The sequence below is a fragment of the Ailuropoda melanoleuca genome, chromosome 7 (genome assembly GCF_002007445.2).
Source record: "Ailuropoda melanoleuca isolate Jingjing chromosome 7, ASM200744v2, whole genome shotgun sequence".
NCBI classification, from domain to species: Eukaryota; Metazoa; Chordata; class Mammalia; order Carnivora; family Ursidae; genus Ailuropoda; species Ailuropoda melanoleuca.
In genome coordinates, this window is record NC_048224.1 from 118,257,867 (window position 1) to 118,279,893 (window position 22,027).

Genomic DNA, 22,027 nt, shown 5'->3' on the forward strand with positions numbered 1-22,027 from the left:
AGGCTCCTAGCGGAGGAGCCTGATGTGGGGCTCGATCCCATAATGCCGGGATCACGCCCTGAGCAGGGGCAGACGCTTAACCGCCGTGCCACCCAGGCGCCCCTGATTCACCAATAGTTTTTGACTGTGAAACCAATTTATCAGTTCCTAACAATCTTCAATAAGTTGCATTGTGGCTTCTGAAGAGTTCAAGAACAGGCTCAGTTTTTCTTTATTATCAGATCGAGAAATAAATAGGTGTCTTACGACTATGCCAGATGCCACCAGTTTTGTGTGCTTTACAGACTGCAGGCAAATGAAAATATTTTGAAGTGATGTTCCCAAGTTTATCTAAAATAAATAAATCCAAAAATATATGTATCTTAGAATTTTGAGAAAAAAATATGTCTATCAGGATAAAAATTTAAATTACTAATGACCTATGGGTATGTTAAATTATTCTCAAATTTTAAAGTCATCATAATGAGAATTTCATGGCATAAATAATAAAATCTAAACTAAATTAAATTTTATTAAATAAAAGAAATATGGCACAAACTAAGTTTTCTGTTTTGATGTTTTAAAATATTAAGTATTTGAAATTATAGTTTTTGAAGATTCTAATGAAAAACCATGCATGATCAATCCTAACTGCACAAATGATACTTCTCCAGCAGATGGCAACATTGAGAATCTTAAAAAAAAGTTCAAGATCTGTAAATAATTATGACAAAAACTAGAAAGTAATGTTTTAATTAAGGAAAAGCTAGCACAAATTAATAGACTACTATACATTTTCTTTTAGTTAGTTGACACTGTGATTATTTTTAATTCTAGGAGATTTGACCAATAAGGCTTCATTAAATATACCAGATAAAATCTATGGCTAAAAATTGATCCATTATTAAAAAAGGATCCACTTTCTGATATTTACATGATACTGCAATGAAACTACCTATCTAGGGCAAAAACTGATCAGCAACTAGGAGAGAGAAAGAAACGCACTTCTTAAAATTATTAAAATACAGCAAAAGTAAACATAATATAAAAAGCTTACCAAATTCATAATAAATTGTCTCAAAAATCTAATTTAAAAATATTAATACAAGGGCTGTACAATTGACAAAATTGCTTAATAGATAACCGGGTTTCAGAAATACTATTTTAAATATAAAGGGTCATTGAAAAATCATGAATTGCACATATAATACAATATGCTATAGACAAATGTAAACATTTTGGAAAACAAGAAATGAATATAACTTGTTTCATCTACAAAGAAAACTGAGACGTTAATGGGACAACTCATACAAAAAAAAACTGAGAAAAGGTTACATAAAATAAGTGCTAAAAGGATTAACCTCTAATAAATTTCAGAGGAATTTAGAATTATTGCAGAAGAGCCATGGAAACTTACATGGTCTATATGAGGCTAAAGACCTTACTACTCCTGGTCTCAAGTGACCCCAGTTGCAAATATTACAGCAAGGCTAAGATATGGAAGAGTTGCACACAAGAACAATTTGAGACTATTCACTATTCAGGAGCTACAACTTCTGTTTCTATCAGAAACATACTTCGGGATTTACAAGTGATGTTTGACATACCCCAACAACCTCAAACATGTTAACTCTATATAAGAAGAGAAAAAGCTTACGTACTCTTTGAGAATGAAGTTCATAAAAAAAGAATAATTTTTCCTTTGAAACATTTTAGGCAAAGAGAAAATATGTATGGAAAGATTAAACCATTAAAGGCTTGCAGATCTAGATCTATTCAAAAATTATTTCAAAAGCATTATCATTGAATTAAAATCAAACTGACTTAGGAACCAACTGATGTAGATATTTCCTCTTTTGTCTTATCAGTAACTGTGTAATTGTGGATATTTCAGTTAATAATCCCAGGCCTTGTTTTTTTTTTAATGTCTATAATGATAATATTAATAAAAGCTCAAACTGATTCATCACTTACTATATGATAAGCGCTATAAAAATTTACCTACGTTCATCTGAAGTCTTCCTCAAAAAATGTAGAAATTCTATGGAATTATTATAGGAGGAAACTAAGGCTTTAAAGAAGTGATTTTCCAAATGTCACATAAATAAAAATTCGAAGAGTTAGGAGGCAAGGTCAGGTCAGTCTGGTCTCAAAGTCTGCACTTTATTAACTTCCATACTAGACTGCCCCCTGCAGGATGAGCAACAGTAGAGGTTTACCCAAGGCTGAGGTGGTTCTGGTATGGGAGTCTAGGGCATAAAGGAACGAAGTAGACTATAGACATCAGAATAAATTCCAAGTCACCTACCTAGCGCTCCACAGAGACAAGGCGGTAGCATGGGATGGTTAAAGGAGGAAGTCATAGGTAAGAGCCAGGAATAGGTTCAGAATCTTTGCTCTGCAGGTACAATTTATGTAACCTTGAAATATTAATCATTCCACTTCAGTTTTCTGATTTATAAACAGGAATAATATAATAGCTACCTCTTGAATTGTTATGAAGGTTTAATTGGATTTAATTTATGTGGACTAACTATAGGTCATAGTACTGAGCCTGACACGATAATATCACTAGATTTTTACTATTGTTATAAAATATTTTCTGTTAGCACAATTACAGATGTGTCCATATTAAAATAAGGGAATGAGGAAAGAAATCATCTCCTACTCACCCATCTCCTTGTCAAAAAAACATTATAATAAGGGCTATGAGTTTCCAGTCATTTGTTTCTGCCCTCAAGGAAGCCTCATCTGGTGAGATAGCACATGTTACAATTAAAATCATGCTTCTACTTACATGACTGTGTTAAGACATTAAATTTGATATTCCCTACATTGGTGTTCTTAGATTTTTTTGATACACACACATCACTGCATAAAATATTGCACAGAATTATCACTGGTAAAACAATACAAAATTTAAAAATTAAATCTTTTTTTAGGATATCTAATACAGTCCTACACTTTTTAAAAGAGGGAAACATTAGATTCACCCACTCTAAGTCCTACAAATTAGAATAATAGAAACATTTTTAGGGTGGCTCAGTTGGTTAACCTCTACCTTCGGCTCAGGTCATGAACCCAGGGTCCTGGGATTGAGTCCTGCAATTGGGCTTCTTGCTCAGCAGGGAGCCTGCTTTTCCCTCTGCCTGCTGCTCCCCCTGCTTATACTCTCAGACTCTCTGTCTCTCTCTGGCAAATAAATAAATAAAATCCTAAAAAAAAAAAAAAAAAAAAGAACATTTTTAACCTCAGTAGAATGGGGTCTCTGTCATAAAGCACCTCTGTGGCTGTCAGAGCTTTATTTCACATGCAACATTCATCTCAGCACCGATCTCTGGCCTCTTGGGTGGCTGTCTACCAGGCTGACGATGCTGAACTTCTGATTATTATTTTTTGAAGGTGCTTGGTTATGTCTTGATAGCTTTTCCCTGACAATAGCATCTAGATAGGTCCTTGCTAGAGATACAGTACTTCCCCCAGATCCGCGGTTTCATTTACTCTCTGTCAACCGCCTGCCGAAGCACATGATCCTCCTGTCGGTCTGTATGTCGTAACCTGACGCCACATATGTGACGTGACGCTAGGTCGCAATGCCTGCGTCATTCGCCTCCCCTTATCTCGTGGCGTAGGCATTTTATCATCTCACATCATTACAAGAAGAAGGGTGAGTACAGTGTAGACATACCTTGCTTTATTGTGCTTTGCTTTGTTGCACTTTACAGACATCGCGTGTTGTATAAATTGAAGGTTTGTGGCAACGCGGCATCGAGTAAGCCGGTTGGCACCATTTTTCCAACACCATTTGCTCACTTTATCACCATTTTGCTAATTCTTGCAATATTTGGAAACTTTTTCATTATTATTGTATATGTTGTGGTGATCTGTGATCAGTGACTTTTGACGCTACTATTGTAATGATTTTGAGGTGCCAGGTTATGAAAACAAAGGAGAAGTTTTTGAAGGAAATTAAAAGCGCTACTCCAGTGAGCACACAAATGGTAAGAAAATGCGTGGTCTTGTTGATAAAGAGGAAGTTTTAGGGGCCTAGATAGATGATCAGACCAGCCACAACATTCCCCTAAGCCAAACCCTAATTCAGAGGAAGACCCCCAACTCTCTTCCTGTGAAGGCTGAGATTTGAGGAAGCTGCAGAAGAAAAGTTTCAAGCTGACGTACAGTTTCTTCATATATTTAATTTTAAAACAGAGAAATGTTTGAGCATTAGAAAATGTATTAATTTCTGGCTTATGTGAAGCAGAAAAAAGCAATAGTTGCTTTCCTGCATGTGTTCACAATTCACTGACTCTCTATTATGAGATTTGATCATAAGGAGATTAGTCTAGTGGATTTTAATCATGGTAAATTCTATAGCATGATTTTGCTATTAAACACACTATCGAGAAAATATATTGGAAAAAGGGAGTGACATTCAGCTACAGCTTGTATTTGTCAGAAGAAACGCAATATGAAATTACTTCTCGTCTTCGTGAGCCACCACAGCTGCTCTAAAATATTAATATTAAATACTTTGGGAAAGATGTCAATAGATTAGTTAATGTACAGAGGAATCTAATATAAAAAGTAACACACTCGTGACTCGCATGGCTTTTCTTAATACTGAATTTTTCAGGCTTATGGTTTTCAAATGATTACTGTTCATTTAAGTGCAAAATAATTTAAATCTTCCTAAATATTAAAATGCATTATTTATTAAATAAAAAGTATTGGTTGAATGTACTAAAATTCTCTAAATATATGTGCATTGATTACAAAATTATTTAGCAAGGTTTTGAACATTTAATTAAAATTTTGAAGCGGATGAAGTCAGTTTTGTTAAGTACGGTACACGCTTTAGAAAGTTAATAAAACCAAGTGTATGCGCACCGTAACTGTAAAACTAAATGTACACATAAAGCAAGAGTGGTTAATATGAGGAATTTAGTTGTTTTTATAGTTCTCATTATTGTTATACCCTCTCTAAACTGCAATTTTTATATTTTCAGGCTTTCAGTAGTTCTGCAAGAATCTAATTTTATAGTCTCTTAGCACTTTATTAATCTTGTAATATCTATAAGGAAAAGAAGAATTTCATAAAGCAGTTGAAGTTGCATGTTCTAGGTTGATGAGCAGTTTATCCCTGATTGTTATGACTGAATTTCCATTTTATAATTAACTTTATGTATGTCAATAAAACTTAAATATGCAGCTTTCACACAGGTTTGGGCTCATGTAATTTAGTGCCTTCTTCTGAAATTATGTAAATCTATTTCTCTCGCTCATACTCTGTCTTCAGCAGCTGCCGTACCAGGTCTGTTCACTACAAATTCTCCTGCGCATTACAATAGAGCCCAAGCTGCGTACCACAGGTACACCTGTGTGAGTAGTTCCTTACGTTTAGAATGATTATAGAGCACCAGCATGAAATTATTACTTGTTTCTCTTCATAACTAAGCAAATACGGAAACAGGGAAGCATAGCTAAATTGAAGGAAGCTGGAAAAAATGGGTATTGTACTGGGAACAGGAGGAAATGATATGCATAAATGACACCCTAACCAAAGTCCAAGAATGGTTTGTAAGGTATTGAATTATTTAAAGTACTCAGAGGAAACAATACTCTATAGACAGATTTACAAAATTAATGTGGAAATCTCTGTATCTAAAGAGATGGTACAACATGCTTAAAACGGAGATAATGCAAAACCCCGGGATTTCCAGTATGTCTGTAAACATTGGTTAGAAAATATTTGGACAATTATTTCATTCAAAATGAAAATAAAATGATCAAATACCTTAATAAATTTAATAGAATAATTGTGCAATATTTTAAAAAAATCAACCAGCAAAAAAAAAATAATAATAATAACAATAAATAAAAATAAACCAGCAGATCTTTATAAAGGCCAGAAAACAATTTCTGGATTAATTCAAAACATATCATGTTCCTGAAACTAATATTGAGAACTGTCCGTTCTATCCAAAATTAATACATGATTTCCACATGAGTATGAACTAGTTGAGTTGATAATGATGTTTTACTGTGGCTGGAAATATTCTACTTAGCAAATACAGTTGCAAAATAACAACAACAACAAAGAAGCAGGATAAGCCTATTGATATCAAAATAAATTCAGAATTTGAGCATAAGAATGTCAAATAGATAAAAACAACACTCAAAAGCCCATAAAAAATAATCACAAATATATGTGAATCCAAGAATAAAAATAGCCATTTTTTTCTTTTTATATCAGATGCTACTCTGCATATATTTTATATGTTAAGTATATTATATAAATAATTCTAAACTGCAAGAACTACTTCTCTCTCTCTCTTTTTTTTTTTTTTTTTTTTTTTTTTTTTTAAAANTTTTTTTTTTTTTGCTTTTAAAGATTATTTATTTATTTATTTTAAGAGAGAGGGAGAGAACTAGAGGGGGAGGGGCAGGGGGAGAAGCAGACTCCTGCTGGGCAGGAAGCCCAATGCAGGACTCTATTCCAGGACCCTGGGATCATGACCTGAGCCAAAGGCAGATGCTTAACCAACTGAGCCACCCAGGAGCCCTCTTCTCTCTCTTTTTAATGTAGAAATGGAAGCACAGGGAGGTTAAATAACCCAACCAAATGGACTTTGCAAATATGTACCAAGATTTGAACCAAAGAAATCTGGCTTTGAAATTTGACACCCTAACCACAACATTGTATCATCATAGTATATGATAAGTATCACATTTCTAATCTAGACATTCTAATCACTTTCACCAAAATAAAATTAAAATAGATAAAAATATAAGCCCCAAATTAAAAAAAATGACAACATTAAATTTCTGCCTCATACAATACACCTAATGAATTTCAGATGAATTAGATAAATTTAAAACCAGTTAGAAATATATCCACCCACAATAATTTTGTAATCTTAAGAATTTAAAATGAGTGAGGACTTAACTATGCCAGGCACATTTACCATTCTAAGTAACTTAGATTCTTGACACACAGTAGGTACTTAATACTCATTTGTTGAATAAAAGTATGATTTAATGAATGACTAAATGACTGACATTAATTGAATGAAATAGGATGCTTGCTATATAACTTTCTGTACCTTGTCTTAAGGGAGGATTAATTACCTTTTCCTCCTAAATATTCTCTTATTTATGCATTATCCTTCTCTAAAGAAGGTCACTAGGAAGTAAATCTGTTTCTAAGAATCTCTACATATAATATGGGGAATGAATAATAAGTTCTAGGTATTATTTGGCCACAATTAACACATTAATTTTTTTTCTCAGCAAGATAGGGCGGGGGGTATTTTTAAGTAATCATGGAGTGTATCAGAGAGCATTATGTTTGTCATGACCAGGAAAACAATTAAGACTATGAAAGGGGGGAAAGTTAATTTTTTTTTTATCAGAATGATTCTAGGGATAAGGGAGACCTTGAGACCCCTTACAGAACTTATATGTAGTAGCATCCATTTATGATATAGTTTTGATGGTATTTACATTTTAAATTTCTGTGGGGAAAATTGTAGTTTAACTTGGTATTATCAATTGACATCATAGAATATCTGAAGGCTCTTAGAGCAAAGTGAATAAGGAGGATCATAAGAGGAATTGATTAGATATCATTAGAAACTCTGAAGATTAGGGACTTGCCTTCAAACTTCATCCAAATCCTTAATCCACTATAAACAGATTCCAGTGAATCTTTGTGGACCTTACTGTCCTGCAACTCTGCTACCTATTCACCCAGCTCTATACACATGCGTGCGCTACACACACACACACACACACACACACGTGTATTGCATAAGCCCCCCCAAAAAACCCTGTACAGAAATCTTTGCAACAAAAAAAGTTTCTTTGACCTTATTTTTTTATTTCTAGGTGGTCCAAGTTTTAATAGTCATAATGCATTTGTTTTAAAATATAAGAGGAAATCTTTGGAAACTTTTATATTAAATTACCATATTCTTGTAAAACTACATATAGAAATATACAATGATGTGTGTTTGTATGCTCAAACATGCACACACATACACACCTCAAATGCTAAGAAATGGATGGGTTGTTTTATCTTAATTGATCTTATTTTACCATCAACAAGAAAAATACTATACTGAATCTGGGAAAAATAAAACTAGGGTCAATAGAGATAGTCTATTTAAAATAGTTTCTTGTATATAATCACATAAAAGTAAACTGAAAACACTCTATAAAATGTATTTTAAAAAAAATTCTAAATGAGATGCCTTCATTGATACCTTCATTTCTGTTCTACAAAAACAAAAAAAATAATATTTTTTCTGAAATATATTCATCTAATTGTTCAAGGATACAATAGAGGTGAAATATCCATTAATATGCAGTTAGACTGATTTATACTTTTTTTTGGAGGAAAAGATACTAAGATTTCCATAAGTACTTTTTGTTTGCTTATCTCCTTCTGCTAGTTGCCTCAAAAGTCATTTTATTCTATATTGCTTTTTTACTAATTCCACACCAGCATCTTCTATAAATGCAACCCCTCAGGTATATAATACACAATTATGTATTCAATTGCATCTAGATCACAAAACATACTACCCTATTTTTCTCATCACTGTTATTTCTGGATGAATTAGAGTATTATCTTCAAAATTTCCTAACCCACATCATGTTAAACATTGCAAAACAAGCTCTTAATCTTTACATCTTTTCATGTTCAACTTTATGATCTCTAAAATAAAAAGGCTTTGAGCCATTTTTGCTAGGCTGTATGGAAAAACCTGTGAAAAAAGAGGAGGAAGTTATAGATATCATTAAAAAGGTAGATGGAAAAATTAAAGTGTGAATAAAATTTGTATTGCTTTTTGTTGCATATTCCTTTTTATAACTTCTAGCAACTTTGGATATCCATAATGTATGGTATATTTGCACAGATAAAAGTGATGGGTTTATATCCCATTAAGTTTGTTACCTTAAAGAATTGGTAAACCTTTTTTGTTTCTGGCATAATAATAAAAAACTCAAGTATTACAATAGACTTTGAGCAGCCTTCTTCCTCTTTCAGTCTATTATTAGTCTTTCCTTTGGGTTCTTGAACTTTCACTAAGAGCAGCAATGAAGGAGGGCACATATTGCATGGAGCACTGGGTGTTATACACAAATGATGAATCATGGAACACTCCATCAAAAACTAATGGTGAATAACATATCATGAAAAAAAAAGAGCAGCAATGAGAGGCTATGCTTATGTATTATAAGTAATGAGGGAGTAGATGTATTAGTTAAGTGACAAAATATTTGCTTTTTTTCCCTGCTAGTTATCTGCAGAGTAATAGGTAGATTATTCCTTCTTTATAAATCTAGAACTAAAAGCAAATACATATCTAGTGAGTCTTCAAAAATAAAATAACAAAATGTCTTTAAAACTATAGGTACCCGATAGTTTCTATGACCCTCCATTTTAAGCTTGAGTTTCAGACACATGCTTCAGATGAAATACTGAGTTGTTACTGTCTTTAAAAAGCCCATAATATCACTGCACTGTTATTGTGCAGAAGACTGACATTTTCTTTCACAATGACACTAGAATTACTGACTCAAATCACTGTGGGGCTGTCTGAAACTGCACTTCAAAGCTGGTAATTTCCCTTTTCTCATTTTACATCCTTTACCAACTGTCTTCATTTTAGGAGTTAATAATTCAGAAATATTTCCATTGAAATATACATTGGAATAATTTACTAGTATTTTCAGGATCTGAGACATTGAGAGTAACAGAAGAGAAGTTGTTGGAAGCTTATGTTTTATTTACTAGGAAAATATTTTTTTAAATCTCTTTTTCTATTCTATGTATGGAGAAATTGATAATAGAATAAAGATATACAATCAAGTATTATGTAATGCGTATATATGTATATATATTAAATGGTTATAATAGCCATCTTATTTCCAGTAATTTTATAATATCCTGATATTTTCTAAAGAGGGATATGTCAAGGAAGAACAGATATAGCCTTATATAGGAAAACACACAACTCTGATATGTGACCTTTATTTCTAGAGTTCAAGCTGTCTATGTGAAATGTCAGTAAATCTAGAATATTATAATCTGATTTGAAACATAGTTGAAAGAGTTACTATGATTCAAATAAACTCTGTTTATCTAGAATCCAAATAATGTCACTACTCTTGTTATGGTGGAGGACAGTGTAAAAAGGTAATTCCAGTTTTTGTCCAAGTCATTTATTCTGTTATTTGGCAACTAGATGTCATTTGTCGCCAGGCTATAGGATAAAATGATCATCCAAAAAATGAAGTTCTTTTCTCAGATTTCATAGTACAATGGAGATAACTATTTTTTTCAAGCCTGCATTAAAAGTAGAAGAAAAGCTTGGTAGATTAGCAAAAAAATAACCAACTCTACTTAAAATTGTGCAGTACATGGGTATTGTGTTGCAACCTAGTTCAATAACACATAACAGCTTATTGATTATTTTGAAAGAACATAAATTATGTTATTCATAAATACCTTATACACTACTGTTGTTTGAGAAAATAAGATGAGTCATACAATAGTGCAACAGCTTTATGTATAGGCCTTTCAGATCTTAAAGTCTCAGAAAATGAGATGCACTGACCTGATGCAGCCTTGCTCATTCTGAAGATAGATTTATACCAATAGCCAGGAAAACAGAGTATTTACTAATTCATCAAAGTATCAGCTTGTCAGATATCTAAGTATATTAGCATGGCGTTTCTGGAAAAGAATAGAAATATTAATAGGTTACTGTCTCTCTGTGAGTCACATTTTTCTTTTGTTTCCTCACCTTTAGAGGATGTGTTTATAGATGCTGATCATCTGCCTGACTTTGACTCATGACTGCCAGTTAGTCCCATCATAATATTCCACCTCTCACTGATTTTCATTGTTATCCACTTTTTTCTAAATTTCTTTTTTTAATGTAACTTAAATTTTCTGAGTCTATTGCCCTTAAAATTTGATTATCCTCTAGGAATTAAATTATATCATGCTAAGGGGAATATATAATGTTAATGAATTTAGATATTATTCTACCATTCATTTTTTTCTCACTTCCTTGTTCAGTTTGATGAGTTTTGGCATATGTATACGCCTGGGTATATATTTATTTGGGGTGCATTAGTCAGACTTTCCTGAGAAACAGAATGGGATATCATTCATATATGAAGAGATTTTTTAAAGATTTATTTAATAAATAGAGCAAGCACACGCATGTGCGCATGCACACACATGAGTTGGGGGAGGGACAGAGGGAGAGAATCCTCCAGCAGACTCCCCTCTGAGTGCAGAGGCTAGGTGGGGCTCAGTCTCACAACCCTTGAGATCATGATCTTAGGTGAAACCAAGAGTCAAGGCTTAACCAACTGAGCCACCCGGGCACCCCTATAGGAAGAGATTTATTGTGAGTGATTTGCACTTGTGATTATGGAGACTGAGAAGTCCTAAAATCTGCCAGTTGTAAACTGGAGACTCAGGAAAGCCAGTGGTATAGTTCCAGTCCAAACCTGAAGGACTGAGAACCAGAGGACCTGATGGTGGAAGGTACCAATCTGAATCTGAAAGTACAAGAACCAGGAGTACCAATGTCCAGGGGCAGAGGTTGGATGCCCTAGCTCAAGCAGAGAGCAAATTCACTCTTCCTATTCCCAGTCTTCTTTTCAGACCCTCAAAGGATTGGATTATGCCCACTTACATTGGTGAGGACAATCTCATTTACTCAGTTTGCCATCCAAATGTTAATCTCTTCTGGGAACACTCTCACAGACCTTCTTAGAAATAATGTTTTACCAGTCATCTGAAAATTCCTTAACCTAGTTAAGTTGACACATAAAATTAACCATCTCCTGGGCAACATGTTGGTAAATATCCCGCTTGGGTTTTCTAACCCTAAATTTGTAGTAGATATCTCTCATCAATTTTTGAAGACTCTCATTTGTTAAGTCTTTATTTCTTCTGCCCCACTTTCTCTCTCCTCTCCTTTTTAGCAACCAAACTACATGTGTGCTAGACCATATCATGTTGTACCATATTTTGATCTGAAACTTTTTGTTGCTTAGTCTTTTTTTTCCCATTGTTCTTCAGTATAGATGTATTTTTTAATTGTCTTCATGTACTCCCACTGTTCAAGACAGTCTTTTATCAATGAATTCTTTATTTACAATATTGTATTTTTAATTTAACATCCCATTCCATTTTATTCCTTTTTATTGGTGTGTCTCTGAGGAATTTCCCATATCTTAATGCATATTGTTCATAATTTTCAGTATGTGCTTTAGGATTTTTATTTATTTAACATCACTTTCTAATAGTTTCAGGGAAATCTTTGTGTCTGTTTTTACTGACAGTTTCTCTTATGACCGAGTGTCATAGTTTCTTATTTATTCATGTATATTGTGAGTCTGGTGTAATATGGCTATTTTTATTTTTTTTTTCAATGATATGCCCTTCCTTGAGCCAGATTACTTGTGTGGGGAGCTGAACCAACTTGATCAGTAGCTGAACAGGATCTGGGCATTTTTGAATGTCTAACTTGATTTAGTTTACCCCTAGTTTCAAATATTTTTAAGAATAATCAAAACTATTCCTTCTTTGGGACTTGAGGTCTGAGAAAAGATGAGATTCAACAGATCTTTTTTGTGCTTTACAGCTGAGCTTCCACTCTCCATGCTATAAATCTCTCTGTGCTCTATATCCTACCTACTGTCAGCTTTTTGTTCAAAAACAAAAAGCTTTTTTCTTTTCAGTCTTGACTTAATGCTTTCTGTGCCTGGAGACATAATTTTGATGGACCGTGTAAGATGGGTTTCTCTCTGTTTTTTGGTCATCTCCCCATTACCTCCATCCATGGTGGATTTTCCTCCTCTCAATACTCTGCCAGAAATGAGAAGAACCATAGGTCTCTACTGTCTTATGAAAGGCAGACCACTATTATGTTTCTTTATATATTAGTTCTCTGATGTTTTCAGGGAAGCTATGATATTTTAGCAGGTCTGGCTTGTTGTGTTGTTAGTGTAAGCCAACATTCTTTTGCAACTATCTACAATACAATAGAAACAGAAGTCTCTCTCTCTCTCTCTCTCTCACACACACACACACACACACACACTTCTTTGGTTTTGTTGTTGATAAACAATTTATTACAAGAACTTCCATCCAGTTATCAATAAGATACTTTGCAGTGCTATGTCTAAGAGATAATGTTTATATATAATCACTTGTGCCTTTATTTTATAATGACAATAACCTAGTCTGAACGTCCTTAGAAAAGGAAATTCCATGTTATTTTAGTAAAGTTATTCAATATTGAATTATCATTGCAGTCTGCACATTTCTCCCTATCTGACCTTTATTCTGCTATTTAAGGTGTTTTTTTTTTTTTTAAAGATTTTATTTATTTATTTGACAGAGATAGAGACAGCCAGTGAGAGAGGGAACACAAGCAGGGGGAGTGGGAGAGGAAGAAGCAGGCTCATAGCGGAGGAGCCTGATGTGGGGCTTCGATCCCATAACGCCGGGATCACGCCCTGAGCCGAAGGCAGACGCTTAACCGCTGTGCCACCCAGGCGCCCCTGCTATTTAAGGTGTTTTAACTTGTACTACTTTTTCCCCATTCTCAAATACCATTATTAGCTTTATCTTAAGTATGCTCTTTAGAATATTTTTCTCAAATGATTTACTATACTATTCTGTTTAGGTATTCTTTGTAAAAGATTATGAATTTTTTTATCCATCTCATTTTAAAATATCATGGAATTTTCCATGATTTTAATGTAATCTGTTTTCTCCTTGATCTCCCACAAGAGAGAGAGAGATAGGGAGAAGTGAGGTACAGCGTTCCCAAAAATCTTATTTTTAGTCTATCATTTATTTTCATTTTTGTAGTTGAATATTTAAATTAGGAAAATAATAATTAATGTGTTTTAAATACCAGACAGTTTGTTAAACAAACATAACAGGAATGAACATGTTGATGTATGAAAGTGACTAAAAACATAGAACCTGATTTTGCCCCAACACTTAAGTGGGCTCATGATTTTCCCTTTTCTAAAATTACCAAAATGACCAAAAATTCTCTTTTGTTTGTTTATGAAAAATGTTAGATCCATTTTAGTCATCCTCCTTCATACCATTATATTATCATAATAACTCTTCATTTAGAAAAGCATTTGCTACTGGTTGGCTTCATTTTGGAAAATCTTATACTTGATATTTTTTCCTTAACTTGGTTTAAATAGCACTTTGCTTTATACCCTGCAATATGCTGAGGAGGAGTCTTTAAAGTACTGAAATATTCATGTTTGTGATCCATTGCAGTCATTCCCTAATGCCTTCTGGATTTTGCAAGAACAAAACAAAGAGGAGTTATATAAGCATCAGCAGTATTGGGGCCTTTCAAAATGAACTTTATAAATGGAGTTTTTGGGAACGTTTTGTGTTTGCCATTGATAAATTACTGAAAGTAAACAAACTTGATAATGTCTTTGACTTTCTAGAACACCTAGAAAAAGAAAAGGTTATGATTTTAATAGTTGTTGCCAGATAACCACATAAATATTGAGGTGCAAAGCTTGGGAAAATTATTCCTACTTGAAAAATTCAAGGAATATAAATGATTATATTGTGTTAAGAGCCATATCCTTAGCAGATTTGTAAAACTGAAAATCAATATGGGAATTAATGAAATTTGTATTATATTTTCCTTTCAATTATATTGCATGACAAGGAACTTCTTAGGTCTGTGGTCATTAAATATATCTTAAGTCGATGTGATAAAAAAAAAAAAAGTCAAGTTGAGGGATGGTGTCACCAAGCTAGCAAAATAGGAGACCCAGAATCCATGCCCCATGGACATCAACAATTGAACAGGTATCCAAGAACACAGACATCTCCGAGAGAGCTTACAAGTCCACTTAAGAGACTTCAGCAACATAGTGGAACAATTAAAAACAAACAAACAAAAAAAACCCCCTGAGAATAACTGCCCCCCAAAGGAAGGAGGGACAGCTTTGTATTTCTCATAGCATCCTATCCCCCAGGCTGGCACAGCTCAGTGCTGTGCTATGTTTCACCTGACCCAAAGATCAGCAAAGACAGAAAGATACAGAGACAGTGTGAACAAGGAAGAAGAGCAGGGCCCATCAGTCTCAGCCATATAACAGAAGCAGCTGTGGTTCCCAGTGACCTGCTCTGCAAAGGACCCCAGCAACTATCACTAGCAAAGAAACCAAGGGACAACATAGCTGTCATAGACCTCCCCCCTGCAGATTTCATCAGGTTTTGCCCCAGAAATATTTGCATTAGCAGATTTCAGCCACCTGAGTCTCTCTCTGCTTTGTTCTCTCCGCGCTTGCCAGAGCCTGAGATCCACACTGGCAGCCAGCTGAGGCCTCAGTGGCTGTATGAGGACAAGATGCTAACCTAGATACCTGCAGTTCTTTTCCACTGCCATGTACACATTTAGGGTAGCCCCTTCAGTTGTGCACTTGTGCGCTTTTGGCCTGTTGTCATCAGTCTCCACTGACGTGTGTCCCTAGTGAGATCCTGTAGCTGTGAACCTGCATGCTGATGACTAATGCCTCCACAACTGCTTGTGGGCCCCAATTCAGCTTTATCCCTTGTCACTGGGTTGCACCATCAGGCTCAACTACAGCCAGCCTGCCATCTAGCTGCCCTCTTGGCAGACATGGAGGCCAACTGCAGACTCACCGGCGGTATGGGGGCCCTGGCTGTCAGTGTATATTATCGTGGCTGCTGGGTCTTACCGTGGTCTCTCAATAGCGGAGGCTGGTGTCTGGAATCAGGCCAGGGTAAGCAGATGCATAGCTGAAGGGGCTAGCTGCAGGTGAGCCTGGTGGTGCAGGCCAGTGACCAGAGACAGGGATGGATCAGGGCCCACAAACAGCCGAAGGGCCCTGGCTGTTGGCTTGTACTCCTGTGGTTGCAGGGTCTCCCCACTGGCATGCTTGGGGCAGTGGAGGCGGGGCTCATGTTTCTTTTTCTTTTCTTGTTTTTAACTGCTGCATTGTTGAAGCTCAGACTGGAACTTCGCACAGAGTAGACAATAAATAATTGTTAAAAATTAATAACCAAACATTTAAGAAGTATTTTTCTCGTATTTCAAAAAAATAAAACTTCATTTAAACTCAAAAGGACAAGACATGAAGCAAAATTTAGAATTTATGCTTCTTTTGCTCCTGCTTGAAACTAAAATGTAGGAAAACCATGAATCAAATTTTCCACCTCACGGTGAAACAGCTTTTAAATTTGCTAAATTAATATCACTCAATAAATTGGTTAATGTTTTAGAAAATATATATTTTCTAATATATAAGATGCATAGTGTTCAAAGAACTGAAATGATTGGTATTATCTAAATTAATAACACAAGAATATGGCTTAAAATGTCTGGTCCCCTTTAAGAATAAATCTCATTACATTTTTATAAATTATGAAAATTTGCTTCAATGCCTGAGTAAGGCATTGTTTGGAAGCTAAATTAATTTAATAATTACATTTAAAAATGTAGTACTAGAGGGGTGCCTGGATGGCTCAGTCAGTGAAGCATCTGCCTTCTGCTCAGGTCATGATCCATCCTGGGATCCACTGCCACATTGGGCTCCCTGCTCAGTGGAGAGTCTCTTCTCCCTCTACCCTTCCCCCCGTGATCTCTCTCTCTCACTCTCTCTCTCTTAAATAAATAAATACAAATAAAAAAAATAAAAATGCGGTACTAGAGAAACATATTATTTTATTTTATCTACTTACAAAATGATTGCCTTAGATGTTACCCTAAATGATCCCTCAGTAAACTTTTATGTATTTGGGTACGTAATTGTCAATAAAAGCTCAGATTATTCCACTGAAATATTCCCAGAACATCAGACTAGCAAAGACTATCAGCATCTGGAGATACAATTTTCAGACAAATTGGTAAGAGTTGAAAATAGTAGGAGATGAAAAATGGAGAAGAATCTATATATTGTACAACTTCACACATAAAAGTATTCACGTTTTATAAGTGAGGAAGTCAGGACAGAGGTTAAAATTCCTTACCAATGATATAAGGAAATGATAATCATCAGATTTGATGCTGTGTTGTTTGTACTATATGATGAATGAAGACTCACACATAATTTCTTTTTTTTCTATGATTTTTTCAAATCATAGAATCTACTTACCAATTTCTATAAAATATCTAGGTAATGCCATCTCTTAGACTAATAAAACAAAAGGTTTGTGTGTGTGTGTGTGTGTGTGTGAGTGTGTGTGTGTGTCTCTGTGTGTAGTGTAGTGTATGAATATATGTGCTTGTGTGTTTGTGGTAAAAGTTTAGAGGTGCTGAATCCAAAATATATCATTTCTGTGTTTATGTAGGGGGGCAATCATGCTTGTAGTAGAGTGGGTTATTGTCCTTCACTTTTTATTCCCTTCTGCAAGGTAAATTTACCTACTTTGCCACATTGATGATGGTCTTGACCATGTGACTTGTACACCTCACTTATGCATGTTACAATGATAATGGTGTAGAAAGAGACACATTGGGTAGGAGAGATACATGCATTCATTATTTCCTTCCTTTTTTCTCTCACTATCTCTTCTCTCTGTTCTTCTCACTTTAATTTAATATCAACTTAAACTGAACTTGTTCCTTATAGCAAGCAACTGCACTCTACTAGGACCTGGGAAGAAATGATGGATATGATTTTTCCTTACCTTTTAGAAACTTACCTTTGATGAGGTGAGGGGGCGAGTGGTTGTGGAGAGAAAGTTCCTCTAATCTAATGAATGAGTGGCATTATAACATAAGCATAGAGATTTATTCAAAATACAAGAGGGCTATGCAAAATAAAACTACCACTTTCACTTTGTAAGATCAAGGAAAGCTTCTCAGAAGTGATGACATTTTAGAGATTCCTGTCGTTGTCTTCCTATGTTCATTACAATTTCAGTAACAGTAGTATCAAGAAATGCTTATATAATTGATTTTACTTATTCTTCAAATATTTATTAATTTTAAAAACACTTTATACCAGATACTGATATTCAACCTACAACAATGAAATAGCAAATAGAAAATTGGACCATGGAAGTTTTCATATAGCCCATTGTACTAATTCATTTGTTTTTTCATTGAGTAGAGCTATGAATATTTTCATGGTTGTTAATTCTGTTATCCTTGAAAGTAACTTTAGAATATGAAGGGGAAATTAATTGCTTGTGATGTTTATAAGGATGTCAATAAAGTATTCAGCTTATGTCACTAATAGTTCTTTTGATTCAGTAGCTACTTAAGAGAAAAAAAAAGTTCTCTAAAATACCATTGTCACAATTAAGTTGTGGTTTATCCTCTCTAATCTGCAATAGCTAAACAAAGATTAATAGCTGGTATTTACTGGCATAATTACTAAATGAAAATAGCATGACCTAACAGATAAATTTTCTAAAGGAATTAAATATTTTATAAGCTCAACTAGTTAAATATTTTTATCAGTGTTCAGTTTTATAAGTTGACTGATTATGTGAGAAGCTCAGCCTGGGTATTTTAGAAACATATTGATTCACAGGCACCACCCAGTGAATTATCCAAAATGAGGTACCCTGTCAGACCTTGCCATGTATATCTCATGAAGACACAGATTAGAGCCATCAGGCACGGCCACTCAAATTCAGTGTAAGAGCGTTATCTACACTCTATGACATTTCTTTTCAATGGCTCTTGAGGTAATTGTGCACATTTATATCAAATTGTTAGGAAAAAGATAGTTGTCATGTTTTTGTAGTTTTTTTAAAAAATTTAATTTCTGACAAGTCTGCATTTTTTTAACTAAACATTTGGCAAGTAAATTTTCAGTAGGCTAAGGCATTTTATTCTGGTTTGAAAAAATTACATTTTTTTTCAACATCCAAATATGTGTCAATGACCCTTAAAAGAAAGGAGATTGAAGTACACTTGAGAAAAGACTCTTGAGTAGCCTCATATTTATTTACTATGCCATTTCCTTCTAGCATTTGTTAAAAAGATATGCCAATTTATTCTTAGATGAGAAAGGAGAAATAACCAAATTCTGAGGGTAATTAAATACTGGTTTGGCACTAACCATCAGAATGTGGAGGCTTGAGACTATTTAGGTTTCAAAAGAAGTTTGCTCTAATAAACTCAGTAAGCCCCCACAAAAGTCATGGGTATTTTTTCAGTTCCTACGTATACATTGGATAGATCCAGATCCTTTAAGGATCCTTGGATTATTTCCTTGAAGCTGAGTTATAGGAATCAGCAAGGATGGTAATGAGGCAAAATTAGAAGTCTTTGTATCTCTCTTTTTAATCAAATAACAAATCAAAAGTAATACAATTGGCCATGAGTGTTTGTAACATAAAAGGTGTAGATATGTTGACTGCTCTTGCATTTTCATATTTTTTTATGGACTGGTGTCCTAGACTGATGAGTCTAGGACAATGGTGATGATCATAAGCCTAGTCTTATGTGACTTCAGTTGTTGCTTTTGTTATAGACACAGTTTTTTTTATATCAAATTAAACACTGTCTCTGCTTGCAGCTTCCTGTTATATGGCAAGGAAAACATATAAACTCACGGTCTTCCTGAGATGTATTTCTCTTCTCATGCTGTGCCACAAAATATCCTTGGGGACTTTGAATTCATCATGATCCCACAGGATACAACACCAATCCACTACACTAATGACATCACACTGGGGGAGAAGGAATAATGCATGACTTCCTTTTTCTGCAAGTTCTGAGGTAATTTTTTCCTCAGATTCATTTCTTACTGCCATTGGTCTGCCTGTTTTGCAAGGTGGTCAAGCACTGCAGCCTGCATTTGTAGTCTCGCACAGCAGTTAATTTGCCCCTGGTTTCAGCCTTGGGGAAAATGAGGCATCATGTCCTATCTATCTACCTCTGAATATGGATACAACTATAGCGGGAAATATCCAAGCATTCTGATAGTGTCTAAGCAAGTACTTTATCTTTAAGCTTTCCTGCTTTAGGATTTTCTCCAAATCCTCAAAAGCTCACTCGCAATGAGCTAGCAGCGCCCAGAATTACAAAAGAAACAATGCCACCGGGGTCACCACTAAGTCATCAGAGGAGAGGGGGCAGAATGTTCCTCAGATAAAGGCCTTCCGTCTTTAGGAGAAGGTGGTAATTCTGAGGTGCATTTACATAATTGGTTTAAGGCTTCCCAATAGGACGGATCCCTAATTGTCCATCATGGTAGTCTCTTTAATAGTGAGGCGTTTTGTTTTGTTTTGGTTGAGTCTATACTACCTTAACTCCCTGTTTTCTTTTCTCATTCTGGCTTCCTTGGACGATCTTCCAAAGAATTACTTGCGTGTAATTCCTTGTATCACGCATTGATTTCTGACACTTTAGATTGCGTCTGACTTTTAATCTTTACATTTTCTCATGTAAAGATTTAAAGCCATAAAATCCCTCTAAGTAGCCCTTGAGCTGCATCGCAGATGAAGGCGAGGAGGTGAAGTGTGGTATTTTTATGATTCTATTCTAGGTCATTTTAATGTCCGTTACAATTATTTCTTTGATGAAAAAATTTAGAAGTGTGCTTGTAAGTTTTTGAATGTACTTTTTCTAGTTATTATTAACTTATTGAGTTAACTCTTGGTTGTATTATAGTTAGATAATGTAGACAGTACAATATTCATCACTTTGATTTTTTGTACCAAATTTGTATAGTTTAAAATGTGCATAGTTTTAATAGATTTCTGTATGTACTTCTTAAAAATGTATATTCTTCTTTAATTTGTGTGTGTGTACATGTTAGGATACATAATATAGATCTATTAAATCAACCTTGTTTATTGTGCTTTTCAAAATTTTGCATTATTAACTATTTTTGGCCTATTTTAATGATTTCTAAAAAAGATATATTAAAATCTTCACTATGCTGGCAGATATTTCTAATTCTGTTTATATTGTATGATTTTGTTCTTTATATTTTGAAACTATATAATTACATTTATATCAGGATAGAATTGTCACATATTCCTAACTTACTGAACAATTCAATTATTATAGAGTCACTGTCTTTATCCATTTTTGCCTTGAAAATTTTGTCCAATATTAATGGAGAAATCAGATGTTTTGTTTTGACCCTTATATGATATATCTCAATTTCTTATACTTTGTATTAGATATTGGTTTCCTGTAAACATTTTGTGTGTGTGCGTGTGTCCGTGTGTGTGTGTGTGTTTTTATCTTAAGCATGTCCTATCACCTTTACCTCTTAATTTGGAAGTTTATTTACATGCAATTACTATATTTATGGATGAATTAAGATGTATTTCTACTGTTTCATTGTGTGCTGCTATTTTGTCTTACTTTTATCAAGAATTATCTTTTTACATAAAGTCTTAGGTCTACTATTTTAATGGTAACTTTAGCTATTTTAACAGTGTGTTGTAGAGAGTATTAGCTAAACTTCTATAACAGAATGACTTTATAATAGTTTGTTGTGTGTTTGTTTTGGTTTGGCTTTTTAAAATAGAGCTTTTGTTTTGTTTTGTTTTCTGTAATGGTTTAATTGAATGAGAGCAGTTTGGGTGTATTGGAGCTGTTTTTCACAAGATTATTTTAAAATCCTGATACCTTCTTTTTTGTTGCTCTGTCAACCCAAGGTAATTATTTGTGTGAATGGTCAGGCATGTTTCAGCGCCACATATTTTTTGTTTTGTTTTGTTTTTTTCTGGAGGGAAAAGGGGGAGAGAGTATGTCCAGGTAAAGTGTTTCCATTAACCTAGTGATATGGTGTGACTTTAGTCCCATGGTTGTACCTAATTGCATGGAAGACTGAGAATCATCATTTGTATTTGATATTTTAAGTACACAAGTAATTTTTTTTTGCATTCCTATTGAAATAAGGAAAAGTATATTTTAGTCAACAAGTAGCACTCTGCCAAAAATGTGCATGAATTGATACTGTTGTATCTATAGTCATATGAATTGATACTGTTGGTTTCTCTGGAACACAAAGATCTTAGAAT